Genomic DNA, 15,468 nt, shown 5'->3' with positions numbered 1-15,468 from the left:
AGGGATTATTCTTGGAAGGATCCTGAACGGCGATCGTTCATCATCGTAACGTGATCGTAATTCATACAACGATGCTTTCTTCCGCTAGGAAAATACCTATACTTTATGGTTTTGAAATGTAGGACATCTGGTAGGATCTCGAAACAGCTGAGACAGCTGGATGTAATTCAAGTGGAACATATGAGCAATCCATCTAGCGGGGTGAGAGTCTTCTCTAGTGAATTCTTGAAGGATTTGCTGGAGGTATGTCTAAGATCGCTTCTAGCATGTAAGTAAGTCACAGTGACTGTGAAAGTGTCACAGGATATATTCCTGAAAGAATCTCAGAACGAGTTTCTGAAGAAATTACTTTGCAGGAGCTATTCTTGAAAGAATTCCAAAATAAATCTGTGGATGAACTCCGTAAAGATTTCTTGGAGATGATTGTCCTGGCTCCAGTATCCCTCTAAAATTGTCTTAAAGCATTCCAATACAAATCGATGGAGGAATTCCTCTAGAAATTTCAAGTATGTAATTCTAAAGTTCTTCAGGTAGTCCTGGAAAAATTCTTTGGTGAATCCCTGGAAAAGATGATGGACGGATTTTTGAAGTTTCCATCCGAACCCCTGAATAAATTTTTGAAAAGATTCCGAGAAGAATTTCTAAAAAAAAGCACTATGTAAAGGAAATTCTGAAGCAATCTCGGAAAAAACTCCAGGAGCAATCCATGAAGGAATTCCTGGAGTAATCCCTGGAGCAACTCCTAGAAGAATCACTGGAGGAACTTCTGGACAAATTCCTAGTGGAGTCCCTGGAGACATTTCTGGAAGAATTTTTGCAAGTATACCTGGAAGAGTTCCTGGAGGAATCGTTGAGAGGAATTCTCTCAGGAATCTCTGGAGGAATTTCTGAAGGAATAATTGGAGGATTTCCTGAAGGCATCCTTGGAGAGAAATTCGTGGACGAATGCCTGAAGCAATCCCTGGATAAATTCCTAGATGAATTCCTAGTGGAGTCTGCAGAGGACTTCTGGAAGGGATCTCTGGTAGATTTCTCGGAGCAACCCCTATATCAATTCCTAGACTAATCTCTGGAGGAATTCCTGGATGAAACCGCGGAGAAATTCTTGCAGGACTACCTGAAGGAGACCCTGGAGAAATTCCTGGAGGAATTCCAGGAAAAAAACATCAAGGACTCGTTGGAGCAATTCCTGGATGAATTCCTGGTGCAAGCCCTTGAAGAAATCCTGAAGGAATCCCTGGACGAATTTCTGAAAGACTCCCTAGAGGAAATCTGGGAGGAATCCCTGGAGAAATTTCCAAGAAACCTCTTGAGGAATTCCTCGTGGAATCCTTAGAGAAATTTCTGAAGAAATTATTGGAAGAATTCCTGGGGAATTTTTGGAAAAATCCCTGTAGGAATTTCTGGAGGAGTCCCTGAAGGAATTTTTGGAGGATCCTCAGGAGGAATGCTTGGAGGAACTTCTGGACAAATTCTTGGAGAAATCCCTAGCGGAAGTCTTGGAGATATTCGATAGAACTTTCCCTAGAGGAATCCCTGAATGAATTCCAGGAGAAATGTGTAGAGGAATTCTGTGAGGAATGCCTGGATAAATTTCTGAAGAAATTGCTAGATAAAATCCAAGAGGAATTCCCAAAAGAATTCCAGGAGAAATTATTGAAGGAATCATCGGAGAAATATCAGGAAGAAACCTATGAGAAATCCCTGGAGAAATTTTTGAAGAAATTCATAGAGGAACTCCCAGAAAAATTTCTGGAGGAATCTGTGAAGGAGACATCCTTGGATAAATTCCTGGAGGGAATTCTGAAAGAATTCCCGGAGAAATTCTTGGAATAATTCCTGAATAAGCTCCGTAGAGGATTTCCTGGCGAAATTTCTGGAGGTATTGCCTTAGGAATTGAAGGAATTCCTGGGGAGTCCCTGAATGAAATCCTGGAGGAATGCCTGAAGGACTCCCTTTAGAAATACTTGGATGAGCTCCTGGAGCTATTCCTGAAGGAATTCCTGGAGGGACACCTGGAGGAATTCCGGAAGACATGCCTGTAGGAATTCTCTAAGAAATTTCTTGAGAAATCTCTAAAGTTCCTGGAGGAATCCCTGCATAAATTCCATGAGAAGTCCCTGGAGGAATGCCTGGAAGAATTCCTTGAAGAACCACTGGAGCACTTTCAGGAGGAATCCCTGGAGGAATTCCTGAAAGAATTCCCGGCGGAATACCTGTAGGAATCTCTGGAGGAATTCCTAGAGGAATCGCTAGAGGAATTCCTAGAATACCCGGACGAATCCCTGTAAGAATTGTTGAGGAATCCCTGCAGGAATTCCCAGAGGAGTCCCGGAAGAATTCCTGGAGAAATTTCTAGAATAATCCCTTGTGGAGCGGACCTGGTGTCATGGTTAGAACACTTGACTATCACGCCGAGGACCTGGGATCGAATCCCACTCCCGACAAACTCGCAAAAATGTGATTTCTTTCTTCGGAAGGGAAGTAAAGCGTGGGTCCCGAGATGAACTAGCCTAGGGCTAAAAATCTCGTTAATACAGATAAAAAAATAAACCCTTCAGTAGTTATTGGAAGAATCCCAGGAAGAATTCCTGAAAAAAATCAAGGATCAACTTCTGATGGAATTCTAGGAGGAGTTTCTGAAGAAATGCCAGGAGGAAGTACTGAAGAAATCGTTCAAATTCCTGAGGAAATCCTGAAGGAATCCTAAAAAGAGTACGTAGAGGAACTCTTAAAGGAATCCCTGTAGCAGTTCCTGAAGGAATCTCTGAAGGAGTTCTTGAAGAAACCCCAGGAGGAATCTTGGAAGCAATCCCAAAAGGAATTTCGTAAGGGAATCTCTAAACAGTTCCCGGAGGAAGTCTTTGATTAATTCCTGGAGGAGTTCCCGAAAAAAACTCCAGGAAAAAATCCTGAAGGAATCCTAAGAAGTGTTCTTGGAGGCATTTGTAAAGCCTGGCAGTTGCTCCTGAAAGGATCACAGAAGGATTTCGCCGGTGAGTCCCTGGAGGAATTTTCGGAAGACTTTGAGAAGAAACTCCATGATGAACCCCCGAAGCGATACCCATGGGGATTCCTTAGGGAATCCCAGGAGAGCTTTCTTAGCGAATTCCAGAGGCGACCATCTGCACCGGCAGGTAGTACCCGTGCGCCAGCTAGGGATTTCCCAAATCCGATCGGAACGAATAGCCCAAACGTGTACCAGACGGCGTGACCCTTTTCAACCCGACAGTTTTAAATTTGAACAAAATTGTGTAACTTGTTGATTAGCGTATCGAGCCCTGAAGATGGTCCAATAGCCGGACCGAAACGTCGGCGATGATAAACAATTAATTAACGCAATTTATCAGACTGCAAGCCGAAATTCTCTAGGAAAAATCAACAGTCATCCAGTCGAATCCTATAATCAAAACATATAGTTAACGAAATTAGAAACAAATCTAAATAAGTCATTTTGATTCCTCAAAACTGCAATGCCGATTTAAATATTTACATATCGAACGCCCATGTCTCTTAAAAGTCATCTCAAGTCAGCTAGCCAGATATCTGGGTTTTGCAAACTAAGCATTATTTGGGGCAACACTTTGAGCGGCATGATGGAACCATGCCGAGCGCGCTAAGTGTTATTGTTACGTAAAGATCGGATGTAAATGTATAGTAGCTACAATGTGCACAGCTTTTAGCGAACCATTCCATTACAATACCCTTTATTGTAGCTGACACACTGTATGGTGCAGGAATGATTTTCACCTAACACCCTATGGTTAGTTTTTATCCGGGTACACACTGATACAATTGGAGATGATGAAGAGAGACTTGTTATTGGAAGCTACACTGGAGTACATGGAACTGCGAATCTCTTAATTTTATCGGGAGCACCCGCATATTTGCCGATATACAGAAGGGCCGCAGGTTCGGCATTGTTAAGCTGCGGGAGGTGTGTTGTGCGGGATAAAAGTTTAGAGATAATCATACAATCTACAGAGCTGCGGCAACAGCTTTTCTAGTGATGTGCGATATTCAGAGGTGCGTGATCGGTTGGTGACCGATCAATGAAAAAATACATGTTGAGGATCAAGGGTTGGTTCTTCAGCTTCAGCATAATCAACGTGCACAGCCTACATTCCGGCAGCACTGGATATACAAGGACGTATTCTACGCGCAGATCGAACGCAAGTACCAGAGCTGCCTAAAACACGACGTCAAGATCATCATAGAAGACACAATGTTCAAGTTAGTTGGTCAGGAGGCGGCAGTTACACCGACAATTGAAAACTTCACCAGCTGACACACGAGAACGACTGATTGAAATCACCGGCTCGTCCAGCACAACCTCCCTTATCCGGTACACATGCAGACCAGCACAGCAGACGGAATCCCAAATCAACCACGTACTGATTAACGAACGGTACTTCTCCGACATCATCGACATCAGGATCTGTGCTGGCGCCAACATCAACTCTGACCAGTTGCTGGTCAACATACGGTACCGACGGCCGCCTGTATAATCGGGAAGCAACAGGATGTTTTCACCGCATACGCGCAGAATCTCGAGGCAACGTTGCCGGACGAGGGCGAGCTCAATCAAGCCCCTCTGGAGGACTGCTGTAGTACGATTAAAGCAGCCAGCCATCAACAACGCAGTTAAGATCAACATTGGGCACGATGAGTGTGGAGAGATTTTTGAAGAGAAGAACGCAACTAGGGCGGTTATGCTGCAGCATGGGACTCGGCAGAACGTGGAATGAATAAAAGAACGCGGAAACTGCAGACCCGCCTCTTCCGGTAGAAAAAAAAGTCTCCTGGAAAAAGCGGAGTGTGAACCAATGGGACTGCTGTGCCGTTCACAAGAAAAACGGAAGTTTCAACGGACGGACGTGAGATGATCGAAAAGTGTAAGCAGAACTACGACGAACACCTTAATGGTGCGGAGAGCGTTGACATGCAGGACTAAGGCAACAGGAGAAATGGCTACGTCAGTACAGTAGGGATCAACAACGAGTCAACTCCCACATCCCAGGATCCTATCCAGCCAGTATCTCAAGACAAATAAGTCAGCTGGAAAGGATGGTATTGACGCTGAACTCATTAAGATGGGCCCGAACAGCTCCAGGAGGAGTGGAAGAAGCGGTACCCCAGCCCCATCTACGAGAAAGGTGACAACTTGGAGTGTGAGAACTTCCGAGCGATCACAATTCTGAATGCCGCCTAGAAAGTGATATTCCAGATCATCTTCCGTCGTCATTCAACCAAAGTAAATGAGTTCGTGGGAAGTAACCAAGGTGGCCTCGACAACGGGCCAGATAACGGACCAGATCTTCACCGTGCGGCAAATCCTCCAAATACCGCCGCGAATACGAGGTCCCAAAGCATTTGGAACAGTGGCGAAACTCCGTGTGGGACGTGAAGCAGCAAAGGATGGACTGATGGTGAACGCGCGCGTCAAAAACAAGGCAAGCCTAGACAGCAGTGTTACGAGAGACGGGAACACTTTCGGGGTGGTGGAGCACTTCGTCTAATTTGAATCCTTATTGATGGCAGACAACTACGTTAGCCTTGAGCTGCCTTGAGTTACGAAGGCGCATCATCAGTGAAAGTCGGACTATGGGCTCCCAAAGAAACTGAGGTCTAAAAAGATTTACCCTCGCATTGAATGTACCATGTACAAGACGCTGATAAGACCGTTGGTTCTCTACGGGCACCTGGATTCAGCTTGAGGAGGACAAGCACTCGAAGTGTTCGAGCGTCGGGTGCTCAACAATCTTTGGTGGTGTGCTGAAGGACAGTGTTCTTTTTTTCCTTCTAAACCATAGGGGGATAAATCTGCTCAACAGACACCCTAACAGGAAGGTTAGGGTAGTGTGGGGTTAAGGCCGTCTTCTACAACACTAGTAAAAGCCAGAACTACTCTCTCCTCGACCCAATAAACACATTCCTATGGTCACCAAACCCTACGTCTCTCCGGAACCACCAAGAAGGTATTGCTTCGGAGAGGGGCTAGTGCATATCGCACCCACAAGGTTAGCTGCGTAGCCTAGCAGCAACGAACATCGATAGCTCGCTCTGGAGAGTCCATCACGGTAACATGCTGGCGCTTAGCCATTTTTTCGAGTGGTCCTCACCACTCCCTTTGTCCTCGGAAGGCGGGCAGGGTCAACCCCGCCCGCGCCCAACTGCTTTGCAGACATCAAGAACTGATGCCCACGTGCAACCCGATCTGACCTGCTGAAAGCAAGGGTATCACTACTCTTCAGGCCCTATCAGCTGCACCAGAAGGTTGTTGACAGAAGTGCCTCGACCCTTGCCGGGGACCCCTTACCAACCGCGGGCTCGGATCCAACCCAGTAGACCGACGCCACGACAGCACCGCTACCGGGACTTCCTCTCTGCGGCCACTTAATCGCTGTAAAGGTCGATCTCGACCGCAGGGCACCGGTATGACCAACGAAGCCGACTTCGAACCCCTGGACCACCTCTTGTACTGCATCTGGACTAGCCATTCTCCGAGTCCACGCGCCACCTCCTCTGTAGCTCCCAGACGATATGGGTAATAGCCGTTGGCAAGCATGCGAAAACGCGGGCACACGAACAAAACGTGTTCCGCCAATTCCTCTAAACCATTTCACACTGGGCATTCGGGAGAATCCGCATGTCCGAAACGGTGTAGGTACTGTCGGAAGCAACCATGACCTGTAAGGACCTGTGTCAGGTGGAATGTAACTTCCCCATGGCGCCTATTAATCCAACTATCTACCCTCGGTATCAACCTATGGATCACCTTCCTTTGGTGGAACTGTCCCACGCGCGCTGCCATTTGACCATAGAGGCTATCCTGGCAGTCCGGCGTATGCCTCTTGTGCCGCGCATTTCGAAGCACTCCATGTCCTTACTGATAAAAATGCTGATAGGCACCATACCATTAATGACGCAGAGAGCATCGTGTGACACGGTACGGTACGCGCTCGCAATCCTCAGGCACATAAGCCTGTAAGTACTTTCCAGCTTCCGTCGGTAGCATTCAGTACGCAGCGCGGTGCCCCACGCCGGGACAGTGTGTGGCGGCGAAATGGACCACGAGCTCGCTGCACTTTACGCCGATCCGATCCTAGGCATGTGGAAGGTGGCGAAGGCTAGAAGGTTATCATGGGCAGGGAATAATGTGAGATAACCTGACAACAACCCTGCAAAGCTGGTGTTCGCAAAAGATCCGGATGGTACAAGAAGACCTGGAGCCACAGCTGTAAAGGCGTGGGTGTTCAGTATGACCATGCTGAGGGTAACGGATTCGATTCCCGAATGGTCCAGGAACATTTCGTAAAAGTACACAGATCGAAAAACGAGTGTAACATTCTGTGACATATCGTCGGTTTCCTGCAATAGGGGCACAACTCAAAATTTGTTATTTCTGAGATTTTGATGGCAAATGATGAAAAACTATGTAAACTATCTGTTCGTGCTAGTGGCTGGACTAGCAGGTTCTTTAGGGGCGACATTTCATAAGACGAATGAGACACATATGAACACTTCACATTTTATTTAGGTACATGTCTCGTGATACAAATTAATCTACGTTGTGTTTATAACTGAACTGAGATGATGTGGTAGAACAATGGACAGTTGCACTCGTATAGCTACAATGGGCTCAGCTCCGGTAGATAACGGCGAAGGCGACAGTGTTGTCCAAACACTATCATTTCACAAAGACCCGTTCCGAAATTCGTTGAGAAACGCGAGATTTGGGCATTTTCACCAATTTTCCGTAATAAAGGCACAACTCAAAATCAATCAACTTTTTCAATAGTCGTTGAAAAATAGTAATCCGAAATTCATGAAACAGATAGTCCTTCAGTCCCTTCCCATGATACAACAATCAAAATTCGATAACTTTTGTCAAATGATGAGAGAAATAAGTGAACTTGCAGGAGGTGCTTCAAGATTGCCAATTTTCAAACGCTCATACAGAAAATTCACATTTTTTGAGTTGTGCCCCTATTGCAGGAAACCGACGATATGTGTACATAATTGGAGCGTGGGGAATCACAGATAATGTAAAAGTCATATACAATGTAAATATAATGTAAAAGTCATGAAATATCATGTAAACTTCCATTATATGTCATGCAATTCAGTATTCAGTGTTTACATGACAAATAACACAAATTTACATGATATATCATGTAAACCATCACAACACTAAGTTTACATGACGTGTTAATCTCATTATTTTTATCTGTGTTATTTCCTTATCTTCTTTGGGTATAGAGTATCTTCGTGCCTGCCACACGATAAACACAAGCAAAAATGGTCATTGGCAGTTCTCAGTTAATAACTATAGAAGTGCTCATAGAACACTGAGTTGAGAAGCAGACTTTGTCCGTCCCAGTGGCGACGTTACGTCAAGAAGAATAATACGAAGAATATGTATGCATGTAGTTTTATAACTAAGCCGTAGAACGATGCATATATGCATCCTAAATGTGTTTTATAGTTCATTCATGTGGTGATCAACTACGTTATTCGAATTCCGCGTCGAGTTCGTACCGCGCGTCGCCGTTGAGACTGCGAGAAAATAAAAACGCTAGCTTTTGCTGGATTACCCTGCGATGTTAAACACTGTGGTGGTAGTAACGACCCAGTCCGCGATGGTGAGCTTGTTCCATATTATTTAAAAATTAACACAATTATGCGACTTAAGGTCCCATCAGACGTGACAAATATTCGGCCAAACAAGCCCGTTAAACGATCAACACAACGTGAATCATATTCAATGGCAAATATTTGACATAATGACAAACAGTTCTCATTCAAAAATGGTAATTGGGATAAAAAATAGTTTAAGTGGGGGCCAAAAATGTTCATCGTGGGAGATTTAAGTTATTTGACATGATTAGGAACTAAAAAGTTATATGAATCTTTGGGATCTTTGGACAACTGGATATTCCATCCGGAAAACAGCTAAGAATTAAGTATAAGAGTATGCTGGTTACCTGAGGAGAAGACGATGATTTCGGAGAGATCGAAAGAAATAAAGGGGTCACAGGAAAGAAGCTGTGGATTCTAGCAGTAAGCTAGCAGTAATTGTAGGATAGGACTGAGGAGGACAAAAAGCTGGAGTTCTTAAGGGCAAGTTGTCTGCGATGTGAAAAAAACTGGCAATTCTTCATGTCGGGAGTCATTAAAGGAGTGTTGAACTCTTGGCACAAGATAACAATTCTAGGAATTCCTATAAATATACCTTTAAGAAGCCCCCAAACATGTCGAATAATTTTTCCCCCAGTGACTGACAGTTGACACTGAGGAAGACTGTAAGTGGTAGTCGAAGTACGCATACGTGTCAAACAAAGGACATTCGACAGTTGGCGATGATAAAGGAAGACCTGAGCGAATATCAGATAGCCAAATGTCAGCTTGGCAGGCATCGCATTCAATATGGACATAAAAGTTCTGTGACGTCAACGTTTTGATGAAATTTGCGCGATGATTTGCTAAATATGTATTTGGAATAAGAGTTAGATTTCAGTAATGATCTGTGAGTAATGATCATGAAAAATATTAATACCTGTTGTTATAATTTGAAGTGTTTTGAAGTGTTACTATGCCAATACAATAAATATTCTTGTTGTTCGTGTACATACCTGTAAAAGAGAAAAGAAAAATAATCGCAGTTAGTATTGATTATTTGATATTGATATTTAATAATTATTAAATTGATTAAAGGATAACAAACAAATTCTGTTGTACTTAGCACTTTCACTATAAATTATTTCATGAAATAAATGTTGAGCCTTTCCGAGTAACTCGAGGAAACAACTGCAAGGCTTTCCAAATTAACCAAGAAAGGTTTTCCACAGCTACAGGAGAAATTATTCTAAGCTGCTCGAGGAAGATTTTTCACAACTCTACAGAAGCATTTCCTAGCTTCATGAGAAAGCCATTTCTCAGCTTCATGAGAAAGGTTTTTCAATCTTCCCGGAGAAGCCTATTCAAGCTTCACAGATAAGCCTTTGCATTATTCGTGGCTAAACCTTACCAAACTTCATGATAAAGGCTTTCCAAAATTCCCAAAAGGAAGTCTTTCCACGCTCTTCTGGAAATCCATTCCAAACTTCCTAAGGATCCTTTTTTAAAAATCCAAAGAGAAGGTTTCCCAAATATCTTGAGGAAGGCTTACCAAGCTTCCCGGGGAGAAGACTGCAGAGCTTCACGAGGCAAAGCTTCCTGAGGAGGCTTTTTCAAGGAAGTCTTTCCAAGCTTCCCGAAAAAGCCTTTCCAAGCTTCCTGGATAAGCCTTTGCAAATTTTTCGAGATAGTTTTGACAAGCTTCCCAGGGAAGCCTTTGAAAGCTTCCCGGGGAAGCATCTCCAAGGTTGCCTTTGCAAGCTTCCCGAGGAAACCTTCGCAAGCTTCCCGAGGAAGCCTTCGCAAGCTTCCCGAGGAAGCCTTCGCAAGCTTCCCGAGGAAGCCTTCGCAAGCTTCCCGAGGAAGCCTTCGCAAGCTTCCCGAGGAAGCCTTCGCAAGCTTCCCGAGGAAGCCTTCACAAGCTTCCCGAGGAAGCCTTCGCAAGCTTCCCGAGGAAGCCTTCGCAAGCTTCCCGAGGAAGCCTTCGCAAGCTTCCCGAGGAAGCCTTCGCAAGCTTCCCGAGGAAGCCTTCGCAAGCTTCCCGAGGAAGCCTTCGCAAGCTTCCCGAGGAAGCCTTCGCAAGCTTCCCGAGGAAGCCTTCGCAAGCTTCCCGAGGAAGCCTTCGCAAGCTTCCCGAGGAAGCCTTCGCAAGCTTCCTGAGGAAGCTTTTCAAGCTTGCCGAAGAAGCGTTTTCAAGCTTCTCGAGGAAGCCTTTCCAAGCCTTCTGAGAAACGCTTTCCCAATTTTCTGGAGAAGCTTTCCAAACTCCTCGTTAAAGCCTGTTCAAGCCCTCTGGGAAGCCATCCCGTGCTACCCGAGGAAGGCATTTCAAACTTCCTCGGGAAGTTCATGGTCCAAGCGTTTTGGAGAACCATTTCAAAGTTTTCTGGTGGAGCCTTTACAAGCTTCCTGGTGGAAAATATTCAAGTTTATTGAAGGAGCTTTTCGAAGCTTTTCGGGAAATCCTTTCCAAGCTTTTCGGGGAAGCCTTTCCAAGCTACCTGAGGAAGTTTTTTCAAGCTTCCCGGCCAAGTTTTTCCTAGCTCCTTGAGGAAGCCAAGCTCTTCGGGGAAGACTTTCCAAGTTTCTCGTATGGAAGCCTTTTCTGAGGAAGTCTTTCAAAGCTTCCGCATGAAGGCATATCAAGCATAATCTTTTCTATAATTCAAATAACAGGATGTTTGTCCGGCTCAGGCGTCAGGAGACATGACGAAACAGAGGAATGGTTGTGTTTTCTTCTTTGATTGGAAAAATTAACAAGTACCATCGATTGTACTGAAATAAGAGATACCAAATTAGATTGTAAAATTTTCTGATTGCTTCAGTATAACTTCAGTATGCAATAATTAAATATCTGAACAGCACATTAGACAAGATTACATTTTTTATTGAAATAAACTTTAATTAGAAATTTCGAAACTCTGACAGCCATTTGCACGGCTTTTACTTGCACACCGAGTGATGAAGGTGATTGCAACCCCCACCCCACCGGTTCGGCTCGCCTTCGGTCGCTTTTTCAGTGAGTGAGTAGTTTAATGACAAGAGTTGCGGCAATGTTGCCGCACTTGAGCATCAATCTAACTAACCCACCACCAACGACATCGACAACGCTGACTGACGACAATCAGTTTGTTAGTCACTATAGACTAGAGGTATACAGCTCACACTAGTAGTTGCAGAGTTTAGGGGCCTCCGAAAGCGACCATCTAGCCAGCTCTAGCGCAACACCTTTTGATGGTCGGTTCCGTTCATTTCTGCGTCTTTTTCCTTCGGTGGTTTTCTTCTTCATTTGCGTGTCGGTCGATTCTGGCCGGGCGCACTATATAACAAACATGTATACACCTCTCGATATGCAGCAAAGCAACACACCTTGGGAAAGAAAAAAGTTGCTGAAAGCGCAGAGTCAGTTCAAGGGGGACCCCGAAATGATGAAAATTGCAGATACAACAGCAGCAGTCAGTAGTCGGTGGCAGGCAGCGCAAATTTTGCCACACTTCCATTTCCCTTTCTCATTTTGCTCCAGTGCCAGTTTCCAGGCTAAAAAATTTCGATCGTCTTCTTCTCTTTTTTCCCTGGATTCGCGCGCTCTCTCTCTCTCTGTTTCTCCCGGTGTGGTATAATAACGTTCAAGTTCGTTTCGCTTCTTCAAATCTTCCTTCTATTATTGTGGCATTATTTTCTGTTATCGTTGGCGGCACTGTATGCGCCTGTTTTCGCCTTACGTCAACATATTTTCTCATTTTTTTATTTATTACATATGCGCGCGCGAAGGAGTTTTAATAACACACCGAACACGGGGGTGCACAGTAAAAAAACTTGTTGAAGATCGCCAAATTTGTCAACTTGGTGAAATGACAGAGAGTAATGAAGCGTGGCTCCCACTCCGAGGACCTGTGTTCGAATCTCAGGAGGGGTACGGGTTGGTATTATGTGAGGACTTTTTTACTGTGTCCCGAACCGGCAGTGATGTTCACCGCATTTCTCTGCTCCTCTGACTGGTTCCCATTTCCCTCTTGTTTCGATTTCTCAGTTCATCGGTGTGTCGTTGGTTGCTTTGCTGCGCTGGTTGGTGGTGACTGACGACACGATTATAAGGAGGAATGGAACGATGGATTTTTTTCTCTTTTCGGAGACACGGGGAAGGCGAGAGATCCGCGGGGACGAGGTACGCGGTACGGGGTACGAGATGGAGATGGTATAAAGGATTTTATGGGTTACCCTGTGTGTGTCTTTCGAGCGATGAGGTTTTTTTCGTTTGCGATGGCAGCCAGTGATAGCCACAGCAAAGCTTTTTGTGCAAAATCTCCGAATAGTTAGATTGATGGAGTTTCATCGATTTACACTGTTCAGAACTGACCATTTCAATGATGCTAAATGATGGATGTATGTTAAGGTCAAACGTGGATCGCCACTCCGGCACCTCAAGGATTTTAAGAAAACTTCTAGAGATTTTATCTAGAAGGTGCACCGTTTACTAAACATTTCACTAAAAGTTTCCATTGATATTATTTAAAGTTTTCTGTGTCTTTCTCTCAACATGTTTCTAAAAAAATCAAAAGTTTTTGTATATGGATTTTTTTTAATTTTAGAAACTTTTCTGTAAGTTGCTTCCCCAGGAAGCTTGCAAAGGCTTCCCCCGGGAAGCTTGCAAAGGCTTCCCCCGGGAAGCTTGCAAAGGCTCCCCCCGGGAAGCTTGCAAAGGCTTCCCCCGGGAAGCTTGCAAAGGCTTCCCCCGGGAAGCTTGCAAAGGCTTCCCCCGGGAAGCTTGCAAAGGCTTCCCCCGGGAAGCTTGCAAAGGCTTCCCCCGGGAAGCTTGCAAAGGCTTCCCCCGGGAAGCTTGCAAAGGCTTCCCCCGGGAAGCTTGCAAAGGCTTCCCCCGGGAAGCTTGCAAAGGCTTCCCCCGGGAAGCTTGCAAAGGCTTCCCCCGGGAAGCTTGCAAAGGCTTCCCCCGGGAAGCTTGCAAAGGCTTCCCCCGGGAAGCCTGCAAAGGCTTCCCCCGGGAAGCCTGCAAAGGCTTCCCCCGGGAAGCTTGCAAAGGCTTCCCCCGGGAAGCTTGCAAAGGCTTCCCCCGGGAAGCTTGCAAAGGCTTCCCCCGGGAAGCTTGCAAAGGCTTCCCCCGGGAAGCTTGCAAAGGCTTCCCCCGGGAAGCTTGCAAAGGCTTCCCCCGGGAAGCTTGCAAAGGCTTCCCCCGGGAAGCTTGCAAAGGCTTCCCCCGGGAAGCTTGCAAAGGCTTCCCCCGGGAAGCTTGCAAAGGCTTCCCCCGGGAAGCTTGCAAAGGCTTCCCCCGGGAAGCTTGCAAAGGCTTCCCCCGGGAAGCTTGCAAAGGCTTCCCCCGGGAAGCTTGCAAAGGCTTCCCCCGGGAAGCTTGCAAAGGCTTCCTCCGGGAAGCTTGCAAAGGCTTCCTCCGGGAAGCTTGCAAAGGCTTCCTCCGGGAAGCTTGCAAAGGCTTCCTCCGGGAAGCTTGCAAAGGCTTCCTCCGGGAAGCTTGCAAAGGCTTCCTCCGGGAAGCTTGCAAAGGCTTCCTCCGGGAAGCTTGCAAAGGCTTCCTCCGGGAAGCTTGCAAAGGCTTCCTCCGGGAAGCTTGCAAAGGCTTCCTCCGGGAAGCTTGCAAAGGCTTCCTCCGGGAAGCTTGCAAAGGCTTCCTCCGGGAAGCTTGCAAAGGCTTCCTCCGGGAAGCTTGCAAAGGCTTCCTCCGGGAAGCTTGCAAAGGCTTCCTCCGGGAAGCTTGCAAAGGCTTCCTCCGGGAAGCTTGCAAAGGCTTCCTCCGGGAAGCTTGCAAAGGCTTCCTCCGGGAAGCTTGCAAAGGCTTCCTCCGGGAAGCTTGCAAAGGCTTCCTCCGGGAAGCTTGCAAAGGCTTCCTCCGGGAAGCTTGCAAAGGCTTCCTCCGGGAAGCTTGCAAAGGCTTCCTCCGGGAAGCTTGCAAAGGCTTCCTCCGGGAAGCTTGCAAAGGCTTCCTCCGGGAAGCTTGCAAAGGCTTCCTCCGGGAAGCTTGCAAAGGCTTCCTCCGGGAAGCTTGCAAAGGCTTCCTCCGGGAAGCTTGCAAAGGCTTCCTCCGGGAAGCTTGCAAAGGCTTCCTCCGGGAAGCTTGCAAAGGCTTCCTCCGGGAAGCTTGCAAAGGCTTCCTCCGGGAAGCTTGCAAAGGCTTCCTCCGGGAAGCTTGCAAAGGCTTCCTCCGGGAAGCTTGCAAAGGCTTCCTCCGGGAAGCTTGCAAAGGCTTCCTCCGGGAAGCTTGCAAAGGCTTCCTCCGGGAAGCTTGCAAAGGCTTCCTCCGGGAAGCTTGCAAAGGCTTCCTCCGGGAAGCTTGCAAAGGCTTCCTCCGGGAAGCTTGCAAAGGCTTCCTCCGGGAAGCTTGCAAAGGCTTCCTCCGGGAAGCTTGCAAAGGCTTCCTCCGGGAAGCTTGCAAAGGCTTCCTCCGGGAAGCTTGCAAAGGCTTTCTCCGGGAAGCTTGCAAAGGCTTCCTCCGGGAAGCTTGCAAAGGCTTCCTCCGGGAAGCTTGCAAAGGCTTCCTCCGGGAAGCTTGCAAAGGCTTCCTCCGGGAAGCTTGCAAAGGCTTCCTCCGGGAAGCTTGCAAAGGCTTCCTCCGGGAAGCTTGCAAAGGCTTCCTCCGGGAAGCTTGCAAAGGCTTCCTCCGGGAAGCTTGCAAAGGCTTCCTCCGGGAAGCTTGCAAAGGCTTCCTCCGGGAAGCTTGCAAAGGCTTCCTCCGGGAAGCTTGCAAAGGCTTCCTCCGGGAAGCTTGCAAAGGCTTCCTCCGGGAAGCTTGCAAAGGCTTCCTCCGGGAAGCTTGCAAAGGCTTCCTCCGGGAAGCTTGCAAAGGCTTCCTCCGGGAAGCTTGCAAAGGCTTCCTCCGG

Source organism: Aedes albopictus, chromosome 1, assembly GCF_035046485.1.
Source record: "Aedes albopictus strain Foshan chromosome 1, AalbF5, whole genome shotgun sequence".
Taxonomy (NCBI): domain Eukaryota; kingdom Metazoa; phylum Arthropoda; class Insecta; order Diptera; family Culicidae; genus Aedes; species Aedes albopictus.
This window is presented reverse-complemented; position numbering follows the sequence as displayed.